Here is an 18,310-nt window from a genome sequence, read left to right on the forward strand (position 1 = left end):
CTCGTGCCACAAGATAGTCGTATTACAATAGGTCGCATTGTTACACTTGTCTTTCAATATACTATTTTAACTTGTTCTTTTTAGATTAATCCACATATCCCTCTGCTACAGAAGTCTTCCACCAGCGGTGTCGATTGAGTGCAGTAATTCAATGCACTACTGTTTGTTAAATGTGGTTCCAATGAACGTCGAAAGCAATGCTCGAGAATATTGATCATAACGTTCTAAATTAAGATACATTCGTTTCAATTCACCTATTAGTAGGAGAGGTGGTAGACACTAGGGTTTTGGGTAGGTATTCGAGGCACGCTGAAAACTTGCCCAATACTTCTCCAATAATTGTAGACCTGGCTGAGGAGTAGCGGGGCTAAATCACACCTTATATATTTTTTGAAAATTCTTGAGGTGAAGATTCTTTTTTCATGAGTTTTGCAACATCAGAACACTGGCAAGTCTATTGTACTTAAAACACGAAATGGTTTTCCAAAAGATATTCAAGCGATAGATAACCAAAATAACTTCGGTGTGGAAGACGGAAAACCGACAAAATAAACCAGAAAATATCAAAAGATCCTCAACTTATTTTGCTCATCATGTACATATTTTAACACTTTAGCCGAACGATTTAATTGCTTTCTACACGTCGTCGCCAAAACTAGATATTGGTGCATAACTAACGGCATTGAGTTTTGAACAAAATTGATGTGGATGCCGATAAAGTATCAAATTCATCGATTGAAATAAAGCTTTCTCAAAACCAAACTGGTGTATATGTATATTATGAGTACCTTTAGCTGCCAAAATTTTGATCACAAAAAGTAGTAATATTCAAGTGCAGTATATTTTTATTTTTGTCGTGTGCGCATGTGCGTATCAGTGGTTTGGTCGTTGGTCGCCGTGGATGATTGATTGTGTCCGGGTTATTTTGGGAGGCTACTATTCTGGCTGGCGTGCCTCTCATTGCATAATATAGGAATTTAAGCTTGATGTTAATTACCCCATATTTGGCAATTAGCGAGTGCGTGAGGATAAGGCGCTAAATTTGTACACGCGAAAATTCGAACACCCGCCAGTCGACCAAATCCACTCGGCTACAGCGACATACTTCAGCTGATATTCAAAGCGGACTCGCTTGCTCTCCGGATAATTCCGCGGTGCAGCCCTACGGACTCTTCATTTTTGAGAAAGACAGAATGAAAACAAACTCATCAAAATAACACCCTGGGACAAACGATCAAAACACCCCGACCACCGAAAAACCGCGCGCTGCTCACGGAAATTCACACGCGCTCTCCGAATGCCATGGGTTAACTTTGTAATTCCTAGATCCACGGCGAGTGTCCCTAGGACCAACGACCGAAACACTGGGACGCTCATGCGCACATGACAGAAGTGATCCAAAAATGACCGTAATGGACCTTAGAATTTTGACCAAAAGTGTGCCCATATTCTTGTTGCCTATCTACTAATTGCTACACATATAGTGCTATTAATTTAGATGTAAACATAGAGATTTCCTATGTCTACTTTTAAATGACAAAAATCCTTCTGAAAGACGCCTAATTTTATGCAACCGAAATAACATAACGATTTATTTGAATTGTCATTCTAGATTTTAATAAAAACGACAGTAAATAGTATGCTTTTTGGTTATGATGAAGAGATATTAAATTCGGTTTCCCTCAAGTATCTTATTTTTTTTATTTTTGCCTTTATTTTTGAGTGGGCGGGGTTTCAGCCAAGGCTGCTCTACCAACCTAACCCACTATAATATCTATAACTATATCTTATGAGATTCTTTTCCACAAAAACATTCAGTTGCAAATGAGGATTGTTTACGGTGTCTTACGTGGATCGCATTTCAACAACTAAATTTTAAAGTGATCAACACAGAAAATAAAAAGTTTTTCTTCAATTGAATACATCAAACACGATTACACGAACGACAATAAAAATACGGAAGCCAAAGCAATAATATTGCAATTAATTAACATGGCAGGAAAATCTTCATTTGTTTTAAGAATTTATTTTAGTTGCATAAAATTAGGCGTCCTTCAGCAGAGTTTTTGTCATTTAAAACTACACATAGGAAATCCGTATGTCTACCTCTAAATGCATAGCGCTGGAGAAGGAGTAATCTACTGAAAGGCCAAACTCGATAAATGACCAGAGAATGAAATACATCGTTTTCTAACTTAATTATCAAACTTTAATGTTTTCGATTCACCCATAATGTTTGTTCCTGTTGACATAGCTACCTGAAAATCAATAACGTCAAGACCTAATTTGCTTTGAAAAGTTTTCGTGCACCGACGGACGGGCGGATATCAATACAAAACTATAAAAGGATCTGAGGATCCTAAATAAATAGTCAATTGAAAAAGTTTTTGCCGTACCTATTTAAAAATTGTCACAAGAAAGGCACTTTAACCGGTTAAGCGAAATTTCAGAGAGGGATAGATAACCTACTTTTTTAAGGCCACAAGAAAAATGTGATCGAAACACCATCGCCTACACAACTTTAAACTTAGAATGTCTCACATCAAACTTTAAATAACTTGCTGGCTCTTTAATTTAATTATTACAGATTTCAATACATGAAGATCAATAATACACATCAGAAAAGATACTCTTGCACCTTTATTTGTCAAACAACTAACCATGCTAATTACAAATAGGGAGTGTCGTGGCGCAGATGGCTAACTCGGTTACGTATATGTGATCTGATAAATCATAGGCAATGGAATTATTCACTACTACATATTATTTAATTGAGCGCTTTTACCATGGAATATTGAACCATAGTAGTACAGCACCCACCTTTCTATACACTCGCGTACTTTATGCGGTGTTCCCGTTTACAATTTTTACAATGGGAGTATTATTGCAAGGAGTCATAAAAACAACCCCGGTCTGCCATAAACACACACAGAGAGGAACTTTCGTAAACTTGTTAAGTAAGTTCCCACGTTCTTAACGGCGCCACTCTTGCTTGTGTCAACATGGTCAAGCTACTGCCGAATGCGACACTTACACATACCGATCTCGTTCCTTGATAAAATCGCCTATTAAATTAAAAATGTCTTTATCTTTCTTAACCAAAGGGAATATTTTAGGATATCTAATTAATTATAAGGTACCACTACCGGCACATGCGTTGTGCAGGTTAAATGTCACGACGATTAAAGAGATAAGGGGGTGAAATATGAAATCAAATGATGCAGAAGTATTTTAAGATACACATTTTTCATTCATAATTTATATCGTATATTTTTGTAAACCGTTAAACCTTAAACTACTGCCTACGTCGGGTCAAGTTACGTATTCGTGGGTAAGGTATTAGCCAATAATTAACATTTAAGTTCATCTTCATCAATCAGTTCACCGTCAAGTCACTCCTGGTATAGTCAATATCATACAATGGATACAATGATAATGTTAAAAACTGTCAGAAAGATATAATTTATGTATAAAGCAGTAGTGCTCGGTAAGTACCTATCAGTATCAAACTCGTAGACATGAGCACTATTTTTTGCATTTTTTTCTCCATGTTATCACTAAGTTTGAAATGTCCCATTCTGTTCCTACACATAGCGTAGAATAACAAACTTGCTTAATTTTAGGGAGGAGAAGCACTAAAGATATATAAGATACAGTGTGTAAAGCGATGGGGTATACAAGAGGGATTTTTTAATATTGATTTATGAAAAAAATTTATTCTTCATGATATTTTTTGCTTGCTTTGAAAGTACCAATAACGTTTCGATAATCTAAAATTTATTTATAGAAATCTGGAAAAATTATAAAATTAATTTTTTTTTATTGAAAGTTATTCTACATTATGATCAAAATAGCGTATAGGCGCGTACAGAAAGAGTTTCCAACGCAAGCCTGTGGTTACAGATTTGGAGGTGTTGGGATTGGTGTGTACCGCGCAAGCCAACGGTTTCCAACCGCTTCCAACGACGCTGTTGGCGTTCGATTGCGTTCGCTCGGTGAGCGGTACATCAAAGGGAAATTTGATGTGATGTGGACAGGATTTGTCGCGATTTTAGTTTTAGTCGTTTGTCTGCCTTTTTAAAATGTCCACCATCTTCATTTTGAAGTTCCTCTAGTAAGTGACTGCCACTGTACAAACTCCTATTTTTAAATGGTGTTGTTACCCACCAACGCCTAGGCCGTTTTTTCTTCTTTTTCTTTGAAATTAAAGAATTCATTATTAAAAACCCCGCACTCGTCAGCAGTAAATCGTCCTCGTCGCTTAACATTGTTTGACAGACCAGCAGCACCCGTTACCGAATTTTACCCAACACGGTTCCACCAAGTCCAACTCAAATCTTAAATTTTGGTGTGGACGAGGGCATTCCAATCGTTTCCAACGACAAACGCCAACGTCACATGTGCTTGGATTCGTTGGCTTGGCGTTGAAATCCGGTCTGTACGCGGCTTATTGCTATCAAACCACAAACAATCGAAACGTTATTGGTACTTTCAAAGCAAGCAAAAAATATCATGAAGAATAAATTTTTTTCATAAATCAATATTTAAAAAAAAATTCCCTCTTGTATACCCCATCGCTTTACACACTATGTTAACTGTGCAAACTTTGAACCGAATAGGTTCAAGTGTTTGCCAGAGGCATGGAGGCGTGACCCTACGGGGTCATTGGATTTGACCCATTTTCGATAGACTTGTTACATGTGGCATATAAGTCTACTGTGCAAACTTTCAACCGAATAGGTTCAAGCGTTTGGCAGGGACAGAGAAGCGTGACCCCACGGGGTCATTGGATTTGACCCATTTTCAATAGGCTTACTACATGTGGCATGTCAACTGTGCAAAGTTTGAACTGAATAGGTTCAAGCGTTTGGCAGAGACAGAGCGGCGTGGCAACAAGGGGTCATTGGATTTGACAAAGTTTGAACCAAATCGGTCCAAGCGTTTGACGGTTATCGGATTCACGGACGGACAGACGGACACCATCGACTCCCCTATAAAGCTTGCACCGCGTCACTCTGCGGTTATGCTCTTCCTCCGTATCTTTAATGTTTTCGGCTGAGGTCATCGACACAAAGTTATATTGAGAAAATATCAGTCATTACTTCAAAATAATTATCAGAACTCAAAAACGCTGCGACTATAACGCAAATTTTAAGGCAACTAATTCCGTTCTTACAAAATGTCTATGTCCTTCCGTCCGCAGAGACATTGTTCGACGACTGTCCAGGTAATAAAATCTTCCACTTTCTTCTCCTACCTATACTACCTTCTATCCTTGATCTTGTGCAAAATCTCCCCTTCGGAAAGCGATTATTGACTACATTATACATGGAAATTCTGAAAGAAAATGCAAGTAACGCGTCTGGGAGTTATATATTACTACTAAAAAGCCTGGAAGCCGACCTATCTCATTACAGACCTCTTCTTTGCAGACATCTTTAGAATCACATTCTGGTTCAATGGATGCCACCCACAGCATCTTGGTTAACTTCGAGTTGTAAGCGGAGACCCGCACCCTGACGGGATTTGTCTTGGTTAGGCATCATTTAGATGTGCTAACACCAGAACATGTACGAGAAATAGCCACCCTGGCGATATATAATCAAAAGTGCCAAAGCGGTGACATTGCATTTAAAATGGTACTGGCTTTGCCTAGTTTTTTTCATGAAATTAGATTCATAAATGACGGAGAGGCCAAATGGTGTGTTTTTGAACTGAGTGGACATAACGTTTTGCATTGCATATTATATGGTACTTGCTATTCCCAGTTTGAATTTCATGCAACTTGGTTCATAAATAACCGTGACGTCAAGACAAGATGTTAATGACAATTTACAATTCTATGAAATACGGAGTGAGTTTTTTCACTTCCTTTATAGTGGTCCCGTAAACATTAAGTGATTAAGAGATACAAAGTCGCTCAGTGTTTCTTAGTTTTCTGATAGTAGCTACTAAAATAAAATGTTTATGCCTTGTGGGCTTCGAGTAAATCACATCAACTTTCTTGTTTCTTATGGACGCCATATTTGATTTTTATGTCTCTAGATAGAGAAAAACAATACAAAATCGGAGATACCAAATATTTACGTATTATTTTATTTGAAAATTAATCTTCGAATGTTGGTTTGAGAGTTACAATTTACGGTTTACGGTTTACGAGACCCCTATAGTGGAAGTGGAAAAAACTCACCCTGTATTTAGTGATTAGTATAACATATCATACGCCTAAAGTCTACGGTTTTCCAAATATGACGTAATACACTGGTGAAATATACAACAATGTTTCGTCAGTCTATTACGTCATCTTTGGAGAATATTTATATATCGAGACCCAAAACAGGTGCATAAAACGCAGGAGCACAAAACACAAAACAAAAGCACGTGCGAACTTGAATTGTTACAAGATGTATTCGCGAAAAAAATTAAAAATTACGGATCGCCGTTAATTTTGAGGCACAAAATGTGATACACCAGTAGGTACAAATTAGTGTGTTCAGGGCGTATCGGTTCTTCAATTTAGGGGACCAACTTAGTGCAGGTGTAGCGATGTCACATTCCGTTCCCCATTTGGATCATTTTGGATGCGCTAACTTGAATCATTAGCAATTAAAGCGACGTCTTCAATTATTATGATGACATCCCACTGAGGAATGCCATACTTGTCAGTAAAATTTCATTATAACAACACAAAATGAATGTGCGCATAGGACAAAAATAACAGCCTACATTAATTAAAAAGGTCTAAGCGTTTTGTTTGAAATCCAAAGTGGGAACCGCGATATAAACGTATTTAATCTCACTCTTCCAAAATAAGAAAGAAATAAATTTTATGCTTAAAATGCCTTCCTTTGTATCCGATATTATATTCGATCAGATATATTGAAAAAATTCTGTAAGCCAGATTTCGAAATAACAAAGCTATAAGAATAATTTTAAGCTTACCTACCTTCTTTTTTTTATTAAATGTGTAACTAGTTTCCTTTCAGGCAGGCGGGCATTATTAGGTATAATGTAAACCAGAAATTGAAGCAATAAATAAGACACGTAAGATTCTCGAATAAAAATTAAATAATTTATTTAAAAGTTACGTTTGTAAGCTTATAATATATACAACGTGCTTTGGAATTTTCGACGAAAATATAGTATGTATTAATATATTACAGAATGTACAAATCAAATAAAATTAATTAATTTATTATCTATAGGAATTGTAGTTTAAACAGCTTAAACCTAGTAATATCGTTGTGGTTTACTGCAGGAATTTACTACAGCACTGCCAGAATTGTTAGTTCTTCTACAATATTACAAATACACAACCATTACTCTGGTAAGTGCTTACGTAAATTACAATATTATTATATTACAAAACGAAACCCGTAGTTGACATAAATTGTAAGAATCTTTGAAACAGCTTTATTATATACACTTAAACACTATTAAGCTCATAAGCCATAATTTTAGGAAAAACGTAATAGACACTGATAAATTGTACAATTAGTGGAATCGATCAAATATAAATACTTATTTCGATACTATTCAGAGATATTAAGTAAATTCGATATCACCAGTCCGTCGGTATTAATTACTATTAACGGAACGATTAAAAAATTAGTTTAATTTAGAATATAATAGTGGAATCGCACAGTATCACATCCACAGTCTCGCGTCGTCCAAGCAATCCACTTAACCTTTAGTTCGTACGGTATGTTCGCCGAAGTGGACCACTGAAAAGAAAAAAAAATTAATAACCATCAGATGTATAATTACTGTATGATAAATTTCTGCCATGGAAAGAATATACGTAGCGTGTAAGCGTATGGTGTCGACATAAAAATACGGTTGGCGGTATGATTGAGAAATTTTTTACTCGGTTCGTTTTAAGCCGTGTGCGTCAAAATCATGATTGTAAAAATGTAAAACGATTATCTCAGCAGCTGTGAGGCGCAATTTAACTTTTATTGATTTATTGAAGTTGTATTTATTATAAGGAGATAGTTATACTCCAGGTAGCAGCATAAAAGTTTCGATTAAGGATCTTAATTTATGTATTGGGGAGGTGTGACAACGCTTATTAATGGAAATGAAAGTCGTAAATTAGGCTTGTTATCGATCACTAACACAATGAGATTAGTTAGGCAACGTTTCCTCCTTCACAATGTCAAGTATGTGCATAATTGGGTAAAAAAACAACAAGTTAAGACCTAATTGCTAATGTTATTAAACTCTTCCTTGAACCCTGCCAGATGAAACTCAATTGGCCGGTAATATTGCCGGCTAAGCCGGCGTACGAGGATTACTCATTAGGTTTTGTTAATAATATTGAGTTATAACAAAACGGTTGAGCATCCAGTAATAATCTTAAAGTTTATTAATTTCGCTTCTATGTTATTAAATTTCTCATAAAGTTAGACCCTAAGTTGCGCATATTAAAGAGCGGATCTCATTGTGCGTCTAACGATGGGATTGTGAATGTTAGCAGTAGACCGAATTTAACATTCGTTCCGGAATCACGATTCGCAATAAAATAAAGGCCCCAATTAACGCAGCTGCGTGCAAAATGTGCGTGTGGAGAATTCTGATCGCTTCTCGACTTCAATGACATGTTATTTATTAGAATTGTTTATTTTATTTTTAAATACAATTTCCTCATCACTTAGTCCCTACTGTATTGAATGAATTGTGTACCAACGACATTCCCTCGGTGTTTGTTATTCCCCCAAGTTTGCCATTTCTATAAATTTTATTTAAGTCTTTAAACTTAATTAGTCGGAAGATTTAACATTTGTTATCGTTCTCAGATTTATATAAGAAAATGAACGTGAAAATATAATTATTTCCTTAAAAGAATATTTATGAGTGAGTGCAACATAACTCAAGCATAATCATCTCACTAATTACGTACTAACAAGATCTCATTATTCTAACTTACCTACAAGGTAAAACTGCATTAAAAAATTTTCTCATTAGATGTTCCCTTAGAACTATGAGAAATCCGTTATAGTTTATAACTTTGTAATTCAATTAATGTGCCAGTTTGCAAGAGGACGTATTCTACAAATATCATCTTGGTTAGCCAATCACGGATTCGCGGACCTCACATATGTGTTGCGACCTTGTCTTAAAAATTAATTATTAATTAAAGCCCTAAAGTAGCAATCTACGGATCCTGTCTGCGTTACAAAATGTCTTTTTCAAGTACTTAATTGAATGTCATCTACCGAAAGCAGTACCGTCTCCAATATTGGATTGTGAGTTTTTCATTTTTTCGGACATTATCTGAATTTGAAGTTTAACGCCCTCCGAAGTATTGTGACTGTCTTGTTAGTATTCCTAATCTTATTGGCACAATTTAGCGAATATAACAAACTTGTTTCAACAGTCCAGTATCCTCGACGTTGTTTGAAACCTATATGAAGTCCTCGCGGTGCAGTTAAAAAACAAAGGGCACCGATGCGAAAATACAACGCCGATAATCCATTTGAACGTATAGTTATTGACATCGCGGGATACATTCCAGAATGAGACTGTGGAAATAAATCATATCCCTAATGGTAATCTTATCTAATACCTACTTCGAAAACTGAACCGAAGCATATTTCCTTACGTTTCAAGAAGCTTTAGGGTTGCATATGTGCTAATAAAGGAAATATTTAGCAAGTATGCAAGCAAGATAATTCATTTGATTGCACCTTCTAGTATAATTTTACGGTTCCTTCAGGTTCTAGCACAGTGAGTGAGTGATGGTAGGAGTTATGCAGAAATTTTGTTTATGAGACATTGATCTTTTACAGTTCATTGTCAAGAATTGCAATTATAGATACTTAAATTTATTATAAATCATATATTTTATCTAGCCTTAAAGGTAAATTATGTCATAAAAATAGTTACAATAGTTATTTATGCATCAAGGGCATTAAGGCGATATTTATGCCGAGGGCGACAGAGCCCGAGGGCCTCCGGCCCGAGGGATTGTATGTCGCCCGAGGGTTAAATATTGAGTAATGCCTGAGGTGCATACAACATTTTATTTTTCATCGTTCCAAAGAATGCATTTCCAATATACAAATGTCATGATTATTGTTTGCCCAACATTAAAATGCTTCATACGAATCAAGTTGCATCTTTTTTATTACATAATATAACCCCGTCAATCAATTTGACAGGCCGTTTGAGGGCACAATGAGATGACCATCCATTATGCCCTCTCATTAGGTATGCCCTTGGGCGTAATAGACTGCTTCATATGTCACATATGACAAATATAATTGACATATAATAGGCAAATGAAAAATAAACTTTATTATTTGTATTTGTGCGAACTTTTAGATAATATGCCTATTTCGATGGTCTTTGGGTAGCAGTTCGTTTGAGTTTGAGCCGAGGGAAATGAAGCTGATATAAAATGGTGGAGCAACCAAATTAACATGCGTCCATATGATTAGTGTAGTGCAGTAGCTCTCAACCCTAGTCTCAACCTTATAGACACTGGGACCCCCTTTTTGAGGTTAAGTACTTTTTCGTCCATCCTATGAATTATAATTTTTTTAATCAAAACTTCTAATAGTTGTAATCTTTTGTACGTATATGTATTACTTTTGTATTTCGTCTCAAATAAATAGTGTTTATTAGTAGTCTGTGACTCTTGCGATGTTCCCACCGACTGTTATTCAGTGAATTTTACGGTCAGTCGTTTTGATCTAGTGGAATATCACAAGCAGTTGTAAGAGGTTTAAAGTAGGCCCGTGAAGTTATAGCATGTGACCATTAAAAGAAGTAGTTAATTAGGTATCGTATGGGTGGCACTCCCTAGGTACCTACATACGTTTCCAAATCGCATCAACAGCTGTTTGTGTCAGCTAACAACAGTCGTGGTAAGACTGCCGGGACCGCCTTCCGAAGCATGATAGTTACGAGATGTCCTGTACCACTAAAAACTGGCAAGTTGTGGGATTCGAACTGACCACCTGTTAGGTTTGAATCTTTAATACCACAAACAGTATCAATTTAGCTACGTTTGTTTCTGACATACAGGGTGAGAACGAAAAGTTTGATTTTTGGGATGTTATCGGATCTTACTATCCATGTCAGATAGAAAAAAAGTAAACACTTTTTTTACGTAGAAGCCGGCTGCGATACATGTGCAACATTCAGGAGAAATAAGGTGGGCTTCTCATGTTATTTATTTATTTATTATTTTCCTTTATTTTTGAGTGGGCGGGGTTTCAGCCAAGGCTGCTCTACCAACCCAACCTACTATACATTTACAAATATCCATGCCCGAACCCGGATTCGAACCAGGGACCCTTAGCACCACAGTCCAGCCTGCTTTAACTGAACTGCGATACACGAGCCGGCAAGCCGGAGTGGATATCTAGCAAATGGCAGTTATCCTTTACAGCCCTGACTCAGCACACCACGACGTTGCATAGGCTGGGAAACTATGCTTCCTCAAACGGCATGCGATCCCATCAAGACATACCTCCCACAGTCAGCTCCCTCCCACCAGCAGAAAGCGCAGCTAAGCAATATTCCCGGCGTACATCCCACCACGTAATGGAGGCACCCTGGTGCTAATTACTACAGAAGAAACAGCAGCATCAGAGGTTTTACTGAAACAATATTTTGCCGCCGCACCAATGTGAGTGCCATATGTGGATGCCGAAAGGCAGCGATTAACTGTTCTGCGGTGTACGTGTGAGGGTGCCATGGATAAAGAATTCTTGCATGGGCCCTATCGGTTAAAGCATCCTTGAACTAATTAACTGAAACATTAAGAGACGTTGTGTGTGCAATAATAATATAGTAAACTATTTATTCCATTTTTTGAAATAAAATAGAATAAAACTCCTATGACGCTACTTTATTACCTGTAAAATTAAATTAAAAACACTGGCTAGGTGCATCAGCACGTGCTCTGGGGGAGGGGGGTCACATTTTTTAATAACATAATGCTGTGTAAACAATGTCAGTCAGGATGTTGTATTTGAAATTAAGACATTTGGAATGGATTAAATTTTTATTTGTTATCAACTTGCTCATTAGTGCAAATGTAACAGTTTCGAGTTGATTTATTAAGATTTTCCTCAATTTGTGACAGATAAAGGTAATTGTTTGGAGATAACGTGCCTGTTTTAATCATTAAAAACGTTGTATTATTAGGTAAAAATTGTTCGAATTTCGTTTGTTGAAGTTCGTGGCCGAACCGTTGTCCCTCTGTAGCAGTATTTTTTGTCGTTAGAAGAGAATAAGGAGTTAGTTTCACTCAGTTTCGTGGTCGAGGACGTTTTGAGATGAAGAAGAACAGTTCGAGTTTTGTTTGTAAGTTAAAGGCCTGTCTGGATTTCGTTTGTGCTGTTTTCGGAAGAGGTTTTATGAGAATTATTTTGTTAAAGCGTTGGGACGGCGGTTCCAAGTTTAATGGGTATTACGTTAAAGTAAAATAAGGATAAACTTTAGTACAATTACGTCGGAGCGAAGAAGCTGAAGGACCAAGTTTGTGCGTGCCACGGTTCATCAGGCGTCTGAGGTCTCAGCTAATTTAATTAGTGATTTGTGTGTACGAACCTCGTTTGAATATTTTGTCTTGCAGAAGAAAACTGTAAGTAATTTGAAGTTTTAGTTAGTCGTTTATTGAACACTCATGTCCATTTTAACAGAAACCGTAATGGTTGTTTTTCTGATGATTATCTTGCGGGTGTGTAAAATAAAAATATCTGTAGAATTTCACGCAAGTTGTGTGTTAATTCGGATCTGACGAACAGAGAAGTTTCACGTTCAAATTACTATTAATTTTAGTAGATTCTCGCCAAAAGTTCATTTTGAGTGTAGTTACAGTCCGTTGGGAATTTTAGGATTTTGAGCCTGCCTACTTTCTGCCGGGGGAAAAAAAATAATTGCGGTTAGAACTGAATCATTTTTCTGTAGCGGGGTGAGGATCTGTACCGGGAAAAGATATAATTCTGGAGCTAGCGATATTTGAAGTGTTTTTTTTATGGTCCTTTTTGGCCTCGGATCAATGCACCCAGCAATATATTGGAAACATAAATAATGTCTCTATTCTATATTCACAAACGTGGGTTACACTTTCCAATAACAAGTGGTTTAATTCAACACGAGATACCAACAGATGGCATTGTACATAGACAGTACGTGATGAGCAAAAATGAAATCGAGTTTACTAATCGCAACTACCTGGTAGCAGCTAAAAAGGTTTGAGTGTGACAACTGTAGTAGCAGCTATAATAGCAAAATTTCAAATTTCCAATTTCGTGAAAAGTATTTGCCAAGTAGAAATCACAAATGAATTTCAGAGCTATGCGATCCGGTGCCTTTTTTGTTTCATTATTTTACCGTATCGTGACAATATAAACTGAAAAACATTTTCAAATATTTATTTTCATTTATGTCATTGGACAGGCTTTGAGAAATCGTTACATCATATCAGAAGTTGATACTTTACCGGTGCGGTTGATTATAGAGTTCGGCAGTTTATAAAGATTTGACAAATTTATCGTTCTCATTCTAATAATGATCTGTTGTATTCTTTTACCTGATACCAGCACAATAAATAATTAACTTTAAACACAGATTATTCTTAACTAATGCCTGATGGCTATCAAATTGAAATTTCTACGGATACATGCATGAGGTAACTGTACACTGTACGTACAGCATCATCAGTATAAATGCCGTCGTGCAGTTTTGTTGCCTTATTCCTAAATACTTATTTAAGTAAGGAACCATACTGAAGCTTTCGAAGTTTAGAAATTCCTTGTCCGTCATAGCAAGTTATGCTTGAGGTACATATAAAATTTTGCGACTGCAGATATTTGAAAGCAAGTTTGTAAAACAGCATATGCATGATGAAAGCGCATTTTTAGTAATACTGATCAGTATTTTATTAGAAAAGTTTAAAATTGTCGATGTCAAGAGAAATCTAACTCAAAATAGACTAGAATCTGCACACCTACACTATAGCAGAAAGCTTTTAGTAAAAATTTGAAGTCTCTAACTATCGTAATTGCTGAGATCTCAACCGGACAGCCAGCCACCCATAACGAATATAATAGCGTATTTTTTTTAAATGCACTAAAAAATGTCACGTATCAAAAGAAGTGGCTCGAAGAATATTCATGAAATAATGGAGAAAATAGTGCGTCTTATTTTCATTCGAAGTGGCACAGGCAGTTCAAATGCAGCAGAAAATCCATTCATGATGTGTGAAAGACCTCTGGAAGCACCAACTGACGAAATCATCAATAAAGTTGAGGAATTGGTGTTGACTGACAGCCAGATACAACTGGGCGTCGCTTTTTATCAAATCAAAAAACAACCCTCATATGTAGATTGGTTGCCATATCCATTTTTTAATGTTTACAGTGTAATGCAACATGCCCCTATAACACAAAGATTCACTTCAAGTCGAAATATTAAATTCGTGCAACACATCCTTTGAAATTCTGCATTCAAATTTATTTTGTTTCATCATCATCTAGGGCGTTAATAGTATATACTTACTTAGGATTTGAACGACGAAATTAAAACCTTTCATTGAAATTTAAAACGTGTTTAAACAATTTTTATAAGTGACAATTTAGTATTAATTAACCCTTTTCGGCGGTTTGTTAAAAGTGAGTAGTCACCGTACATTTTTAATTACAAACTCTTTTTACTTAATGCTCAAGCTACCTAAATTTCTTTCTCAATTTTTATTCATTTTCATTTCCTTCTTTAAAGGTGTGATACTTTTAATTTTTTTATTAATGCGTAATGCCGCAACGAGGGAGAAGGTGTTCGGTACGTTGCTGTCAGATAGGTAACGAGAGCAATCGCAAAGGAACAACTGTCACTTCATTTAAGCGAGACATTCGACGAATCGCGGACTCGTCGAGATTCGAGTCTATTACTGTTGCCGACCTCCCAGACTGACCAGGACTAACACTTTCCATTTGGGAGTACCAATTTCCGGTATCCCGTTTCGGACATATTCGCGTTTAAACATTTAACTTGTGCCTGTTTTCCCAATGAAACTGGTGTTGCTCGTCATCCAGCTTTGTAAAATTTGAAATGGTGTCGCTAAACAAAAACTATTAGGAAATATTATGTACACGCAATTTAGAAGGAAATTTCTATACTAACCAAATAATGGTAAGTGTAGGGGAAAAACTTTTTCCACGAAGGTTTTTCGATGTAGAAAAAGAACATTCAATAAAAAATTTAGGTTTCTATTTCAAAAAATTAGTTGCCTTACACTTAACCCTTAGGGAACAGCCCACATAGCAGACCTATATACATTAAATATAACATGGACATTCTACGTGGGATTTTGTATATCCATAGAATGTGGAAAAGTATGTCGCAAATATCCGATCTCTGTGCAAGGGATATAAGTTTGGCAGACTTCACATAATACATAGTATATACGTTTTGGATGTCTTGCGTATATTCATCTATATGCATTAGACATGCTTTGTATGTTGGTATACTGACAAGTGGATATACTATGAACATTCCTGTAATATGCAAAGATGTTCAATCGGATATTCCATGTATATAGTATACATTCAGAATGGATGTTCTATAGAGATTCTTCTAACATTCCTCCTAGCATCTATACCTACATAAATACATTATTTTCACTGAATCAAGTTTTTTGTTTATTAAGTCTCCTAGTATACAATGGAAAATGTGCTTAACATTTTTGTTTTTGTTTTATTCAACACTGTACTCTTTGTTATCGCTTATACGGACATAAATACGACAAAACAGGTATCATTAACAATAATGTTAAACTCATTTTATTCATTCTAAACTATGCTTTACGTGTCTATTTAAGATGTATGTATATTACACTTGAAGCATGAAACATGAATTTACTCCCGTGCAAATAGTAAGTTCATACGGATCGATAGTAAGTAGTCACTTCAAAAATGTTACGCCATAATCAATTTCTGTAACTAGCTAATTAAAGCCCGACAATCAAAGTTTGACATTTCAAAACTAATACAATTCCGCCATATCTACTGAAGTGAGGCTAAATCTCATGGTACAAACGAACCTCGACGTTCAACCTATGTAAAAATGGGAAAGCACAAAATCTTTCCTATGTAATTGCACATATGGCAAGACAATTCCAATTTCCACATTTACCCCAAGCATTTCATCGAGATATTATACTTCATACATGTCTAAAGTGAATGTTTAACATAATTAGATTTGTTCGTACGGAATAATGCACATGCTCTATGTGCTCGTTTCATAGCTCTGAATTGCCTTACAATATGTCAGATTTCATCTTACAAACAATACTGTATCTGCCTGTTATTCGTGCTTAGTGAGATCGCAACGTCTGTGGTTATGATATCCGTGTGTACAAAAGGATTCTAAAACAGTGACATTTCATTCGGTTTTCTACAGCAATCTTTACGTTTAGATCTAAACAAATGTATTGATCTTTTTAGCTGTCCAATACAAATGACTGTAGAACTCATTTTCAATGCAGCGGCTGGACGGTCAAAACGAACGTAAAAGGTATCTATGTCTGGGTAACAACTGTAGATTAAATAAGTTTAATATAGTTCCCTGAAGTAAATCTGCACTTTAGTCATCAGTGCGTGGATGCAAATTATTGTTAACGCATTTTTAATCAAACCAGTCGACAACCAATCATGAGTAAATTGCCGAATAATCAATTATAATTTATGAGTACAACCACATTTCGTAAACATAATTCCTATTCACAAACCTAACAACGTTGGTGACAGGAAAAAATTACTATTTTCTCTTAATTCAGCTCTGCGTGAAATTAATTCTGAATTTGAAGTATATTATTACGAAGGGTGACTGTATTCTAAGGGTGCTGGTCACTGAAACGTGACACAGTATGAATGTACCAAACAATATTCTTGACCGCACGATTATGGAGTGGAAGGGTGACTAAAGCTTACTAAATGCAGGCTAGGCGTCATGTGCCATTGAGTTTAACAATCACGAGCAACTGTGATTTTAAATGATTGGAATCGTTATCATCCGTTGAGAATTGCTATACAAAAGAATCTGAAGGGAAAAAAACAATACCCTTATTATGCGTCCATAAAAAGGGGAATGTTAACTTTCAAGTTGTGTTTCTGTATAAATGATTTACTTTAGGTTATAAGAGTGAACAACAAACTCATACTGGAAAGAAAACGGAACGAAGAGGTTTCATGATTCAGTGATGAATTTTCGTTGGCGGACATTCATACGCTTCATGTACACTTATGAACCATTTGATAAAATCAACTCCCGACATGCATCATTGTACTCCCACGCAAAAGATCAACTTTCCGCTTCTCCCTAAACTTTTCGCTCGTTAAATAATGTAAAGAAGGGAGAATTCCATTGTCTCAGTAATAAACGACAGAAGTCATTTTTAATTATGATTTTTTGTCGGGTAGCAGCTTGAATGTACGCAACATGTAAGTAATAATTAATGGCGGGGTACTTAATGAAATCGCACTTACCCTTATTTCACTGAATAAATTTGCCATTGCTATTTATGCAGCTGCCGGCAGCTGTCACCTACTTATTTTCAAAGTGCAGGGAATAGAGATAAACAGCGTTTTCAAACGTATGAAAATGCCTTAATCCAAATTGTAATAATCCGTTCTATTTAAATTAAACAGGATCCCAATTCAAACTGCTAATGTAGCGATATCCATAGTAATCGGTGGTAAATTAATTTCTAGTTAGTAGCCTTGGATAAGTTTATATTTACAGACAGTAAATAATTAATAAGATATAGCTTATTCTGCAAGTAGAAATAAATCCTTCATTTTGGTACAATTTAAATGTGAACACAGAAAGGAACCTACACTCGTCGCCTTTCATTTATAAAATCGTCTCAACGTCAATCATGATTAGCAGTTTGCTGTATCCGGATTTATGGCTCCACTATATTTCATATATAATATACTTAATAGATAGACGTCTAAGAAAATACCTAATTTCACATTTTCCAATTTTCTCTCCGTTTCCTACGTTGATTTAAAATTAATCTACATGTTCTTTTCAACTCATCGTCCATGATAATCATTGGTTGTATGTAGCTTTCATTACATCCCTACAAATAGTTTTAATACAGTTATCATCGACGATAGAACATTTTTCGAATGAAAACACTAAAGAATTCAGGTAGGCATTCTCACTAAGTTGAAAGAACAGTGGTTCCTGGGTAGATTAACTTTAAGTGTAGGTAATTTTGTGGAAAGTTTTGAGTTATGATTTATACGAATATTGTAATTATTGTTTAAAAAAATTGTCACGTGTGTTT

The 18,310-nt window shown here is 35.9% G+C and overlaps 1 protein-coding gene across 1 annotated transcript in view; it reads right to left on the minus strand.

The window, feature by feature from the left end:
- Window positions 1-7,050: 7,050 nt before the first annotated feature.
- The window catches only part of LOC116163129 (toll-like receptor 6), a 112,759-nt gene continuing 101,499 nt past the window's right edge, over window positions 7,051-18,310 (minus strand). The window contains exon 2 of the mRNA XM_031476977.1: window positions 7,051-7,724. The gene's annotated coding sequence lies outside the window, so the exon portion shown is untranslated. The remainder of the gene's footprint in view (window positions 7,725-18,310) is intronic.

The sequence above is a fragment of the Photinus pyralis genome, unplaced genomic scaffold (genome assembly GCF_008802855.1).
Source record: "Photinus pyralis isolate 1611_PpyrPB1 unplaced genomic scaffold, Ppyr1.3 Ppyr1.4_LG2, whole genome shotgun sequence".
NCBI lineage: Eukaryota > Metazoa > Arthropoda > Insecta > Coleoptera > Lampyridae > Photinus > Photinus pyralis.